The sequence below is a fragment of the Ixodes scapularis genome, unplaced genomic scaffold, assembly GCF_016920785.2.
Source record: "Ixodes scapularis isolate PalLabHiFi unplaced genomic scaffold, ASM1692078v2 PGA_scaffold3__209_contigs__length_174095766, whole genome shotgun sequence".
NCBI lineage: Eukaryota > Metazoa > Arthropoda > Arachnida > Ixodida > Ixodidae > Ixodes > Ixodes scapularis.
In genome coordinates this window covers 131,342,393-131,357,801 of record NW_024609868.1, presented here as the reverse complement: position 1 = coordinate 131,357,801, position 15,409 = coordinate 131,342,393, and the positions used below count along the sequence as shown (strand labels likewise).

The window sequence follows — 15,409 nt, the reverse complement described above, 5'->3', positions numbered from 1 at the left end:
ATTTTCAATTCAAGTAGATGTGTCTTTTTTCTTTTATTTTTTTAGCAGGACACGATGATGACAATTTAGATTTCGCAGCTAACTTAATTTGGTAGAATACTGGAATAAGGGAATGCAAACGGGCTCTTTACGATTGAGAAGATTTCTTCACCATTCAAGATTTAAAATGCACTCCTGTTTGCAATGTGACCCTCTCCAACATAAACTCAAAGCAATTATTCTTATGAATTTAAAGTAAGCCCATGCTATTTGTACGAAGGCTGGTTTATGGGAGGGTTGTTTTTTGCTGAATTGGCATTTTCTCTCAATGGGCTATTACATTTCAACGACGTCTTGTGTAACATTTCGCCAATTTACGCAGTTTTATCACCTTATTAAAGCTTGTGAGCAAGTCGATTCTTTAGTTTAATTGCAACATTCCTGCCGCCTCGAATATCTTCCGATAATATATTTGCTGTTTTTTTGCTAAAATAGCTTCTTGGAGCGAAACATTGCACATGACAGCGCAATTAAAAAAGAACGCCATTCAAAAAACAACTGCTACATAATTTTTTTTAACGAATGGCTTCAACAAGCTACTACACTTGCTTTAGCTAATTTCAAATTCCAACGAAAAACTCTTCCAAGATGCAGTTCAAGAGAATCTCACGGCTAAGAAGGATATACTGAAAATGGCTTGTGAACAAAGGTAAAAACACAAGCGAGCTGGTTGATGATATCCATAGTAACCCTGAGACGTAGGGAAAATAAGAAAAAACGGACAGTACAACGTTGTACTGTCCGTTTTTATTTTTTTCCCTACGTTTTAGGGTTGCTATGGATATAAAAAAGGCCACTCGTCCGTATACGCTCGGTGATCCGAGTAGTGCACCAAAATTTCGGCAGCTGCAAATTCGAAACCATAATCTTCGCACCCGGCTCAAACATAACACGCACCAACTAAAAACATTTCGAAAACTACTCCCTCCACACATTCCGCGACGCAGCGAGTGTATGGGAGGCGTATGCGCGAACTGGTATCCCCACGCGTACGAAGGGAGATTGGCCGAGTTTACCGGAGACGTAACTTAACCATGCTCCTGAATAAGTACAACACCAACTAAACACTGTGAGCAGCTCACCTAAAACAGCACCGTCGTGCGTTTCAAGGAAACCGATAACCAATCGTATCAACATAGTTCCGGGCGTTTATTGGGCTCGGAAATGACAAAGTGGGGTGTGATAATAACATTCGCGCCATGTATCGTTGACGCAGTTGATCAGCTGTCAAGCAGACCACGACAGCTGGCCAAACGCTTGCTCTATCTATGGCTCTAGTGACGTCTCGCTACCCACGCTCCCCCAAAATCTCCTTGCTCTAGAAGTGGCCGTCGAGCTGAGTGTTCAACTTCTGATTAAGAGGAAAACTTTGGGCACGAAATGGACACGAGTGCGGTGTGAGCGTTCGTTTAAGACTCTTCTTCCGTCCGTGAGTACAAGAAAATCAGCCTAACGCTGGCGTCACCTTCGTGCTCGGTTTGTGCTTTGTATTTGCTTCTTTAGTTGACGCAGATAATTGCGCTCGCCCTGCCCTGGGACGCAGCGGCCCTCCGCAGCGAGCTTCGACCCACTGCGTAGGCCGTTGTTGATTCCTTATGTGAATTGCTTTGCTCATTTGTTGCGCTTGGTTTTGCTATCTCAGCCCGCTTACGACTTAAATTTGTCAAGGAAAAGCGGCGCTGAATTTAGTTTTCTGGGTCGTAACAACAACGCCGGTATTTTCACAACGGAAAACTCATCTCATATTAAAAAAGGAAGATAGGGTCAAATATTTCAGAACGGATAATTAGTGTAGATTAGGAAACTGATTTGCTAAATATAACCCTTAACTCGTGACCTGATATCTACCGCGGTTGATAACGTAATTCCAAAGGCCTCATTTATTTGCTTCAAGCACTCTTTTTTTTTTTAAAGCAAATCATGAATATTTTGTTGCAACACACCTATACAGAATTCACAACAGTTAATTAAAAATTCAGAGCAACTAAATGATACTCATAGCTATTCGTTTACCTGAGTGAACAGATGATTAAGAATTGTATAGCAATCTAACCATAAATAAAACTACATACGAACGATGGAAATAGAGCACTCATGATTGACTCGACGGATACCGAACCGATTGAAAAATGAAATATACGTGAATGTAATGTTCTAGAGTCACTGAGTGCTGGCGAAATGAAAGCACGACTTCTTATTTTCACGTTTTCTTGTGTACTTTGCTATTGAGTCTTTTTACCGGCTAATGACAATCTCATTTGCTGCAAGGGGACAAAGGTCCGCTACCAAAAACTTTTTTTTTTTGCACTCATTCCGATTTATAATGTTCAGAATGTTTTTCTAATGGAGCTAAGCCATTTTTTTTCCAATGGCGTCTTTTATTTCATGCCAAAACCCGCTTGAAGTCAGATTTTACGTGTTAAAATTCTTCCCGACAGGTGCATCACTTTTCGCCCGCACATTATCAACACTGAACTTAATTTTCATGTAAAGTGTAGGCCTTAAAACAAATGCAACAATCAAATGAATGAATGATTGGAGTTTTATGGCGCCAAAGCTACCAGGGCCAATATGCGCCGAGTGCATAAACTATTATAGAAAGAAGAATTGAGGAAACAGAGCTATAGTAGGGGGGGGGGGGCTGATAAGCTAATCAGATTATGAACTTGAGTCTGCGCATCGCCTGCATGTAACGAATAGGAGACAGATGGTGGCATCCCTGCTGCCATGCAGTTCATCTTCACTGCAAACAGAGTAACGCTCAATGCACCCCCTTGGGGGACCCCATTTTCTTGAAGAAAATAAAAGCATAAGATGAGAACCCATAAAATCGGAGGAGGATCCAGTGCCTGGTGCACAGCCCACCTCAAAGCCTAACAAGGGGATGGTAGTGTGCCATAACAGGAATGGCTTGTCTGACAAAATTACTCCACCTGAAGTGCTACGCGTGCACTATACCCAAGTGTGGTTGCAGGGACAGGTTCTGTTTCCACTCAAGGTTTGCCCTTGCCGCCTAAGAAAGTAAAACAATTGAAGGAAGGGAGTGTAGAAGAAAATAAAAAGAGGTAAAAGAAAACGTGAAAGAAGGAAGAAGGTAGAAAAGGAGACTGACCGAATCATCCTTGCGGGCCAAGCCAGAACAACCGTCTACGAGAAGCGGGGGCCGAAGCGGTATATTGCCACGCCAAAGGTGCCCCGAATGGTCCAAACGTACCCCGGGCCCAGCTTAACCACCGGGATCCTCTTTTCCCCGGACACTGGTTAAGCCACACACAGCCAGGCGTGGGTGGTCGAACCCACATGGCTCAGGGTTCGTAGTGACGCCACTCACAAAGCACCCACCAAAGCAGGGGCCCCCTGCGTATGTGAATAGGGGCCCACGTGGCTGGGGTCCGTGGTGACGCCTCCCACCAAGCACCTCACATTGAAGGTGTAGGCGCAACCAGCGGGGACAACAATCAAACTGACGTCTTTCCGAATGACGCTGTTAGGCAACATGTATGTCTATACTCGATGCAAGATCGTGTACAATACGCTTATAGAATAAACAAATTGTATTTTTAAACCCAGTATGGCTTACTATTTTGCTATTTTGGGGATGTCTTGTTTCAGAGGAAAGAATATTGTAGATGAATTTATGCCAGTGTGACAACCTAAAAAAAACACAATAACTCCGTACGGATAATATAAGATGAACGACACGAATATAGTAGGCCTTTAGAACTGACAATGCTTGATTTTCGGCTAGTTGGTTAGACATTACGACTTATGCTGTGCCGAGAAGTTACACTAAATAAATACGTAAACTATAAGGCTACAGAAAATTATACTGTTAACAGAAATGAAAATGACTTACATGCAAAGGCGCAGACTAGCAACTGTTTATTTTCTGTTTCATCGGCCTCCTCTATACCCGAACTTTCAGAATAGCAGATTGTAAGGACGCAAGTGCAAAGTGCTTCTTAGATAGTTAAGTAACAAACCGTCACGTCATTAATTTTTTAGCGGTTTTTTTTTTTTTCAGCTAGCATGTTTTAATAACAGGTTTTGAGCTCGACGTATACTGAGGCTCAAACTGTTGAGAGACTACAAAAATAGTTTTCTTCGAGTTATGGCGTGGCGGCTTTTAGCAATTAGGGGTGCGGGAGAGCAAAACCAACTTAGAAAAAGCGCGCCAGGAGTAGAAACAGTTTCATTGCCCATGAGCAGTCAGAGTATCACGTGTGGCGACGCGTAAGTTGCTGTGAACACGTCACGAAAAGCTTTGCCCCAATATTACATCAGCCCGCGGTCGGCTCCAGCAAGCCGATTAGAACATTTAACGGCATCGAGTGAGTCTCTCATATAAAGGGTGCTCCCCCCCAAAACAAATTACAGTTTTTTTTTGCAACAGTGAATTATGCATCGCCGACACTCATAATCCGCCTAAACGTTGCACTGGAGGTCTGAACCAGATGTGAAAGTATCAGCCAAAACCGATATTTTATTCAAAAATTCAAAATCAAAATCATGCTATTATCAGAACACTCGCGGTTTGAGGACGAAAGCAGATTACTGTATGTCAACTATTGTTTCCACTAATTTTGACATGTTCTGTTTAACTGAAACTTGGCTATTGAAAGAAATCTCCAGCACCAGTTACTTTCCAACATCATACAGTGTTTATCGAAGGGACAGGAATTACGGTGCAACCGGGAAGAAATTTCGCGGGGGGGTGTTGACAGCCGTGCGGGATAACATTAAATCATGCAGAAGGGTAGATTTGGAAACCTATGCAGAGTGCGTATGGGTTGAATTATTAACACGCGATGGGTTTAATTACCTCGTCGGAAACTATTATTTTCCTCCGCTCTCGGATTCGAGTGTGTTCGTAAACCATTTACAAAAGCTTGAACAGCAAATTGATTTCTCGAAATTTAAAGTACATATGTACGGCGATTTTAATCTACCAGGAGTGAACTGGTCGACCGGCATAAGCAGTAGTGGAAATAATTAAACGGTGGTAAAAGTGTCACGTCTAGTAGATTTCATTAATTTTAATGGACTAACTCAGCATAATCAGTTCACGAACACGGCCGGGAATGTCCTTGATCTTTTTCTTTCAAACTGCCCTATAGACAGTGTCATGCCAGTTAGCGATACTCTTGTGAAACCTGACGTTTTTCACCCGCCCTTCATCGTATGTTTTTCTTTGCCGGTGAGGTCTCGTGACAGACAAAATTTAACCAGATATGACTATCATAAGGGTAATTATTTAGGTTTATATACGTTCCTTCGTTATAATAACTGGTCAACGGTTCTTCATGATAACTGTGTAGATTCTGCGACTGAATCCTTGACGAAGATAGTGAAAAATGCAATCGATGCGTTCATTCCAAAGCGATTGTCTAAGCCCTCTAAATACCAGTTCTGGTTCTCAAGGGAGCTGAAACACTACATGCGTAAAAAAAAACACTATCATAAATTGTTTAAAAGAACCCGCATTGAGTTATGGTACATAAAGTTCAGTGTTTACAGAGCACTTGTAAAGAAACTGTTTAAACACGACAAATTCATTTATAAAAAATCGGTAGAAAATAGTCTCTAGCGTGAGCCTGATAAATTCTGGCGATTTGTCAGGAAGCACACGAAAGAGTCTGCAAGAAATATTTATTTACGTACTGACACGGACTACGTTACAAACCCTGAAAAAGTAGCTAATTTATTCCAAACTTACTTTCGTGAATGCTATTCCAAGGAAGAATTCAAAAGCAAGTCTTCAATCTGCGCAACTGGTTGGAACGACAATTTCACATTTAGTGAGGTCGACATAAATGAAATTTTAGAGGCAATTCAAAAATTAAAACCGAAGAAGTCAGCGGGAGATGATACAATACCTAACTTTATTATTAAAGGATGCGCTGATTTGTTTGCCCCTTTACTTATGCACATATTTAACCTATCGCTGAGAAATGGTGTTTTCCCATGTCTTTGGAAAAGGTCAGTGATAGTGCCAATACACAAAGCCGGTGACGCGTCTAGGGTAGATAACTACCGCCCCGTGTCTTTGTTGTGTTCTTTTTCAAAGGTTTTTGAGATAGTTTTACATGCCTGTCTTTCTTTTTACTTTTGTCGAAAACTAAGCCGTTCAGCATGGATTTATAAAAGGGCGTTCAGTAGAAACGAACCTTTGTTCTCTCCTTGATTATACTGTCCCATTTGTTCTTACACGTGGGCAAGTCGATATTGTGTATTTTGACTTATCAAAAGCCTTCGATAAGGTTAATCATGACTTACTCTTGTATAAGCTCTCTTTATGCGGCGTTTCGTCGTCTCTTTTAAACTTATTCCGTAGTAATCTGTCGGATAGAAAGAGTAGAATAAGAATCTTGAATAGTTTCTCAGATGTATTTACTCCAACTTCGGGAGTCCCTCAGGGATCGAATTTGGGGCCGCTACTTTTTCTTATATTCATCAGTGATATAGAATTGTGCATACAAAATGCGAAACTGCTCTTATTTGCGGACGATATTAAGCTTTATCTTAGTATTCATTCGGAAGATGATTGTGCTCTTTTGCAAGAAGATGTATCACGTATCTCAAACTGGTGCTCATGTAACTTTTTGCTGGTCAATCCAAATAAAACAAAAGTGCTATCTATGTGCGGAAAACGCGAAAGAATTTTACATCAATATTTTATCGGCAATTCCACTATTGAACGTGTGGAACAAGTTCGTGACCTTGGTGTTTATTTCGATAGTAATCTTACCTTTTCATGTCATGTTACACAAATTGTTGCTTCTGCCTTTAGAACAATGGGGATGATATCACGTTTCACGCATGATTTTTCAAATATAATGTGCGTAGTTCGATTGTTTTGTTCCCTTGTACGAGTTAAACTTGAGTTTTGTAGTTCAGTGTGGAATTCGCTAACAATGACCGACGCTGCACGGATAGAAAGAGTTCAGAAGCGATTTATACGCCTTGTTTACGATAGATATTTTGATAGTAAATGTTATTTTGATTATGAATACCTTCTTAGAGAACTTTCACTCCAGAACCTTTCAAAAAGAAGGATTGCTCGTGACATTATATTTTTATATAAAGTGGTTCACGGCCAAATTGATAGCAATCTTGTGTCGACTTTAAACTTTCATGTACCGGCCCGAGTCGTTAGAAACTCAAGCGTGTTTTATAGATCTATCCAAACGAGACCGTCCCCTTTGGCTCGAATGCAAATTTGTTTAAATGAATTTCCGACTCATGTAGACATATTCTTAAATTTTGCTGCGTTCAAACGACTACTTGATATGCATATTTTTGGTTTATGATTGTGAAATGTTTTAATTTCGAGAGCATATGTCGGGGGGGGGGGGGGGGGGGGGGGGGCTTGAGATTGTGTACTGTTTTAGGTGTTCTTTTTTTTTCTCTTTTTAAACTTTTTATGTGCCACCACACTGTAACCAATAGGTTGTTCTGGGGCATTATACAAATAAAGGATTATTATTATTACAAGTGATTTTTGAAAAGTTTCAACGACAAAATTTGGCCTAATTTCACCAATTTTCAGTGTCTGGCGCCGTAGAGCTTCATAAATTTGAAAGCTTCATCAACAGCCGTTTACCTATTAAAATTTTAAGAACATCAGTAATAACTTATAAATAAGATATCAATGCCGGCTGAAAATTGGTATCTGGTTCGGACTCCCAACGCAAACTTTGGCCAGAAAGTGAGCCTTCGGCAATTTGTAGTCTATTTTTGCGGTGGAAAAAAAAAGTTAATTTTCAGGGACATCTCGTACAGTTCCTGGCGCTTCTGGTTATATTTGATTATTTTTACACCAATGAGTAAGATGTCCACCCAATCCCAAATCCGCTCACGGTGTCGCTTGCTGTAAGGTCGGTTGATTTAGAGATTTATAATGAAGCGCAGAAATTTCATAATTAAAACCATACCTTCAAATTACTAAATAAAAAATGAGACTTTTAAAAATCTCTGTAACGTGAAACTCCTCCTCCTCCTCCAAACGGTCCCCTTCTCCTCCACCTTCTCTACCCTCCGCCTCCTCCTTTCCTCCTCTTCTCCTCCTGCCACTGAATTTGATCATGGGTGACGTCACTCAAAATCGTGACGTCGATTTCCACCCCAAACTTTACGGGCAAACTGAATCGCCGTTGAGGTCACCTGACGTCGTTTCCCCGCTAAATTTAGCGGCGAAACGTAAACCGATTAATCTAGCGAGAAATTATTTCGTTAAATTTAGCTGGAAAATGTTCCCACTAAATTTAGCGGGAAAATTTTCCCGCAAACTTTAACAGAAAGATTTCCTTATAAACTCAGCAAAGAACTAAAGTGAAAAAAAAGCACTAAAGTCAGCGAGAAAATTTCTCGGCTAACTTTAGCGGGGAAACGTCCCATTATGCAATTCGCGCGGTAAAGCCGCTGCTGACGGGAACGGCCATCCCGCTCAACCTGGAAACGGGCGCTTAAAGGGATACTTCAACGAAATTCGAAATATATACGTCGTGTTAAAAAATAGGCTGAATGTGATCCACAATATCCGTAAATGACAATCGCACGTTTGTATTTTGAGCCTGGTACCTGTATTTTTAGTTATAAACGGCCCATTCTGGCAAGCACTCGGAGAAGGCCCAGCTTAGAGCACGTGACATCCGGCGCAATCGTGACGTTGGTCGTCTTGGGACGAGCAAAGCTACCGCGAGGCTGACGTCGAGGGGATGGCCTAGTCGTTACAGCCACCGAAGCGGCTGCTTTTATAACAATCTTGACTGACGGGTTAACCTTCTATAATCTTCTAGAGGGACAATAGCGACGTCTGGGACGCACAAAAAGAAATTTTGGGAAGAGGGGAGTTCATCCTTCCCCTCTTCTCTCGTCTTGGCGGGAGGCGAGACAACAACCGTCTCTACCTCTAAGGTTCCTACATGGGCATTACAAACGAGGCGTTCGCGACATCCAGCAGGGGCTCTTTGCTAATCGTTTAATTCCTTTTAAATTTCCTTTTCGTCTCTTTTTCAACAAGACATTGGTGTGTCCGACGTGATACTGCTCCTTTGAACATATATATAACACAAAATAATCGCCGAAATTTGGTTGTAGCACCCCTTTAAGACTCGCTGCGCTCTAGAAAAAAAAAGTATCGGTCAAAATAAGAACTTCAGTACACCTCTCCCAAAATTGTTAGAGGCAACTGTGAGACACTGGTTCTGGCGGTCTTGTGTAATACCACAGGCAACGATAGTTTGGAGGGGCGGGGAGGGGGGGGGGGGGAACGAGCGGCCATTGATATAGCGACCGTCGCAGTCGGTGGTGCTAGCGCTGCTGCTACCAGCCTCGAATGAAATAAGAGTCTAGATAAGATCTCGCAGAACTTCCAGACCGACAGGGTTGAGTACTACGCCGCCGGGAAGACGAGCGACCGTAACCGGCGTCCTAGTTATAATTTCGTAGCGTAGAGTTGCCTTGAGCCATCATCGATGGAAACATTTCTTGATGGATAAGTTGACAATTCCACGTTAGCGATCGCAACTCGTTAGGTAGTCTACGGTTATTACTTTTTAACGCCCGTATATTGCGTACGCCGGAATGCGACCGCCTTCGTGGTGCGCGGGTGGTGCTGCTGAAGTGAAAGAAAGACCGTCAAGCCGCACAGCGGGTCGGCAACGATCGCTGCAGAGGGCTTCGTTTTGGCGTGTGGCTGCTAGCGCGCCGCAAAAGAAAGGCTGTGTAACCACGCCTTAGCAATGCTGCGGCTAATCGCGCTCTTTAATGGGCAAGTGTACACGGAAGCACCTCTCGAGATGACGTGCGCGGAGCTGCCTTAGCAGTGCCGATGGCCCTGAGGTTCGCTGATCTGTCCTGCCAACGTCGTGGAACTCGACTGGAGGGGTGCAGGTGAAGGAGGACATTCAGAAGCACAGGGATCCAGGCTATACAACGCCAGAAAACGACCGAGAAGTGTGGCAGGCATGCAGCAGGCCATGCAGCGCCTGAAAAAATGACCTCGGCACCCTGGGGGCTCCCCTTTTGCCAAGCACCTGCGGTCTGTGCAGGTGCTTGGCAACTCTGCGGTCTGTCCTGGTGCTTGTGCAAACATTGAAGCACAGCTTCAATGTTTGCACAAGTCCCGGAGGGCAGCCCCGTCTGTTATCAGCAACCACTCACCCCACACGGGTTTGGGGTGAATGTGAGACCGAACACTGCTCCCTGTGCCAGAAACGCGTCGAGCACAGCACTGCCCAGTTGGCTGGTGCTTTTGTCTTTTCGGATACTTTCGAGCCCAGAACGGAACAAAGATGCCGAAAGGTCGCTTTTTAAAGTATTGTTCCAGCTAGTTCTATCGTCGTATCCCACATTCAATCACCAGGGAGTATGATACGGTTCATGCCTTGGTGGGTACAGGAATATTTCATAATCTAATGATAAGATTTGCATCAGTGCCCGTCTTCAATGATACCATTGACAGTGACTGAAAGTAAGGGTCATTATACTTCTCATGACCTATCCACTTTTCACCAGACAGTCGCTCCACGTTCTTTTTCACAAGTTACTGTATCCGTTTTTCTTTCTATTGATAATTTTTCGGTTTCTCTTATTTAGAGTCAAAAATAAATGATGCAAATTTGTGTCAAAACCTCGGGTTATATCCTTAACCTCGAGAGACAGTGTTACAAAAAAGAAGTGGTAGAGAACAAGCTGCTATAGGAAGCTTGCGACAAAAGACGGTGGCGCCGCTGCGTGTTGGCGGAGATATCCGACGGGACGGCCGGCTCCAACCGCGGGTATCCGCGAGCCCAATGCGTACAGGGTGAGCGGAACGCCGAAATTACGAAAACGAAGTTTTGCGTTGCGAAGAGTGCGAATTAATACAAGAATGTTTCACCCGGAACGAAGCTTTTCAGTTTTTCGTCACACGAAATGCTTCAAAGGCGGGCAATACTGTAGAAATCAGGAACAACTGAACCATATGTCAGTACTCGTCGGCTCAGCCGCTACTACTAAAACCTCTGAATTTCTGTCCAGCACCCTGTGAGTAACCGATGAGGCTCCTTCATACCAAACGGAAAAAAGCCATGTTGCGTGCGCAGTGCGTGACTACCTTTTTTTTTTTTTTTTTTCAAGGGCACATGGTCTACTCAGTTCCAACCGGCCGACCGGGGACCGCTAGTCTATCGTCTTGCCTCGAGGCCATGGAGGTGGCTATTAAAAAGGCCGGCGCTGCTTCTGGTCAGCCGTGGGAACAACAACCCAGCAGGAGCCTCGAGGAGTATGGTGTATTTGTATCAGAGTGACGTTTATTGGAGCACCCGATCGAGAAGCAGTTCGGAGGCCGCCTCCGATCGCTTTTGTAGTCACTGCAGAAACACATCGACACTAACCTTTTTTCACTGGCCGTGAGACTTGAAAACACGGAGCCACTATTTCGCACGCAGACGAAAACCGCGAGAACCAAGGAAGCTATATCATCTTTACTTCCAGTTTATCATACATTACTCCTGTGACAGTGAACGAGAAGCAAACGGTGAAAACGGGAACGACAACTACTTACGTTCAATTTTCTAACCACAAGGCATCCATGAATTTGTCACGTAGTAACTGTCGAGCTGTCGGACACATAACCAATATGTAGACGCATGTTTCGACAAACCACTTTGCGTCAGGCTCGCCGAATACACACAGAGATAAACGAAGAAGCACGCAGCGAGCCGTGGACAAGCAGTCTACATACGTTATGTTTGTAATCAAGCACTGACACACTCCTGAATACGTAGTAGCTGTCGAGCTGTCGTCCGACGCGCAACCAATTTTGTAGAAGCACGTTCTGGTAAACCACTGGGCCGCAAACTGATGGCACAGAAACTCATCGTACCGAGCGCAGATAGGTTTTCGAATACCAAGGAGACGCTCTGACGCACAATGAGGACATTGAATGGGAAGACTTGTGCTGCGAGTCGTGGATAGAGCGTATGCGAACTACAAGGCGGGAACGGGAGTAGCTCGGTGCTCGTCCAATCCGCTGGTTTGGATACCGCAGCGCAACACCGATGCGGCCATCGGCGGCAATTTGACAACGGAATTTATCGCCCTCTTTAGGTGCCACACGCTTCCGAAAGATATATTTTGATATACCTTACTACAAATCTTCAATACATCGAATAAACAAAAAGCTCTTCTTTCTTAACTGACCTCCGAATTTCAGCTTGGGTCTAACCCTCTCATAGAAATCACGGAACACCCGCTGTCACACCCGGTAAAAAGGCTCCTGACTATATTCAGCCTTCAGTTGCAGATTATCGTATCTTTGTCTACATAGCAGCTGGTTCTCACTTCGCACAAAGCACGGCAGCTTGAGAAGAACAGCCGGCAGCAGTAGAAGAGCGCAACATGGAAGGCTCCTGCCCCAACAGACTCACAGCGTCTTCCTTCGGAGCAGTCCTGATTAGAGAATAGTGGACTGATGTCGGACTTGGGAACCTCACTGAAGAGAAAGACTTGTCTCGAGTCAGGGCATTCAAGTGAGTGCTCAACTTTTCTATGCAACATAACGCTTTTTTAGAAGGCACATTTCCCAACTCTTTTGGTATTCCTCAGAGAAGAGTAGCTTGGCTGTGGGCGCATGCAAATATTCTCGCATTGCATCAAACCTTTTAGTTAGTCCGTCCAGTAGCGGCTCCCTCCATTCCGAAGGAGTGTCTGCCAAGCGGTCGAAACGGCAGACAGCGCTCCCTAACGGTGACTGTAGATATCAGTGTCGATGTTAAAAGCTTTCGAGCTGTACCAGGGCCCGTAAAAACACCGAAACCGGCGGAGTGCAAAACCTACCAAGTTGTCAATCAACATAGCGGAGATTAACATTACCGGTCCTACAGTCTTAGACACCAGGGCCGGTTCGCTCGAAGCGCGGTTAGCGCTAACCGCAGCTGAAATTTAGCCAGAGTACCTAGGAGGGGGAATTCTAAGATTACGTGACTTACCGGGTAGGAACTTGGAGAGAAAAATATACCTACAGACGGCCAGTGTAACAAAATGGCTGCGGCTGTTGGTCCTGAAGCGATAGATAATTCAGTGCGCATTGTTTATTTGCAGTGTCAATTCATGTTGTCATGGCAAGCGAAATGACCCGAAAAAACGACGACAGAAGCTGACGGCAGCTTGCCGGCTCCCCTACGTAATTGGGGTCTATGTTATAGTGGCTCTGCGGAGGCAATCTTCAGCTCTTTAGGCCATCAGTGTAGACAAAAAAAAAATACATTGTAAAACCTTCGCCACGTTTTAATGATTCACAATAAAGCTACAAAAGATCATGCGCAGCACTTCAGAAATGTAATTCACGTCTCAATTAAAATTCGCCTCGCCCCCTCCTCTCACATTCGCGACGCGGCGAATGCCACTGATCTCAATGACAATTGCTGGATCGCGTTTGCCCGCTCTGCGAATGTGGTCACTGGCGGCCATCTTTAGGTAGAGTTATATTACCTCTAGCCAAGGCACAGCTCCTGCAGCCACTGTAATCCATCCATGGCAGACAGCGTTTTGGCAGGTGTGGTGGCAGGCTGCCGTCAAAATAGGGTGGATGATATTTCGTGCTTGATTGAAATTATTTGACGAAACATGTTTTTGAAACCCAGCGTGAACGGTAGCGCGATCTTTGAGGACCCGGTGAAAGTTTCACGATATCGCAATACCGGGGGAAAAGCAGCACAGCTCGCATCGAAAGTCGCATCGAAGGAAGCATCGAAAGCAGACGCCGTTACGGAGTCTGCTTTCGATGCGAGCTGCGCTGTTTTCCCCCAGTGCTGCGCTTTCGTAGAACTTTCTCCGGGTCCTCAAAGATGAGGCTACCGTTCACGCCGGGTTTCAAGAATCTGCGTCGTCGAACAACTTGAATCAATCACGAATTATCTCCCACGGTACAGTGTACTAGATCCACGGCTATTTTATGGCACCCGGCCGCCATTGCGCTGTCCGCCATATTACTATGGTGGCTAGAGATGATATAACTCCACCTAAAGATGGCCGCCAGTGACCGCATTTCGGTCCATAGGCGGAGCTGGTCAAACGCGATCCAGCAAATAGACATAGAGATCAGTGGCGAATGCTTAAGCCTAACCGCAATGCATCAACGAGACAGGCACTCTTTCACAAGTTTACCGAACCCTATTTGCTCATCTCGATTAACGAGTCACGGAGCACATTCCCTCACTCGTCGCAACCACAGTCTGCACGGAAATCAAGTCTGTTTGGTTTCGGCGTCTAATTATGTTTGGTGTCTGGTTGCCTTTGGCGTCTCGCATGGCGTTTGGCGTTTCATATAGCATTCGGCATTTTTGTATCTGCCACACTTTCATATCCCAGTAGCTCAGAGATCAACCTGCGAGCTGGTAGGATCTTTTGTGAGTTCGGAAAACAAGCAGTAGAATGCAGCCATTAAAGAGGGGATTGGCAGACGACAGTAAAACCAAACACAAAAAGCTATTGAATATTTATCTGCATCACAGTCAGAAGACAAAATCGGGTGTTTTGTCCTACCATCTTTGTAACAACGCTGCTCGTGCCCTCTGCCTATAATCTTTACTTCTTTTTTTTTTCTTCTTTTTTTTTTAAGAATCGGGCGTTTTTTATTGTCCATTCTCTCTCTTGTGAGTGAAGGCTCCTGATAACAACATTTTCGTTGTTCTTGTTTATTTCAGGCATGGTATCACCCAGGAGCCCCATGCCGTGAGGCAGTACGAAGCGACTCTGCGGTCTTGTGTTCATGAGATCCAGGCTACCTGCTCTGGCCTCATGGTGGACCCCTTTTCGCCATGTTTGTGAGGGTCCCCAGGCAGGCACGTTTTTGATCCATCTGAGGCACCCCCAACGAGGTTGACGAGGTCAAGTGCCCCACACTATGTCGAGCTGTGCCACTCCTGACTCTAAGAGCTTTTTTTTTAAGTGAAAAAAGCCACAGGCGTATACGGGCTGAAGCGTGGCCATAATCATTACCACCAGCTATTGGGGCAAATGTCCCTTTCTGGCGTTACCTAAGGAGATTGTGTGGTGCGTTGCAAAAAGTTCTTAATAGAACGAATTCGATATTGCCCTTCTAGTTGGATAAAGTGCAAGGAGGTGCTCGACAAGTATTATATTGAGACACTACTGCCTTATCAAGTGGGTAGGTCAGACCATAAAGGACGTTGACCTAATCAAGAGAGTGTTTGTTTAGTTATAAGAAAAACTGACAGAAAAAAAGTAGAACTACGGAATGGGCTATATTTGCAACCGGCAGAAGAAGCATTTATTAACAAACATCGACAGTTGGAGAGCCTTTACCCATTGCATAAATGTCCGTGCAACCGTTGGGGCTTGTCGGCGAATGTTTGCACTGCCA

The 15,409-nt window shown here is 44.4% G+C and overlaps 1 pseudogene; it reads left to right on the top strand.

Moving 5' to 3' along the window:
- Positions 1-671: 671 nt before the first annotated feature.
- Positions 672-10,414, top strand: LOC115312465 (annotated as a pseudogene).
- Positions 10,415-15,409: the final 4,995 nt, after the last annotated feature.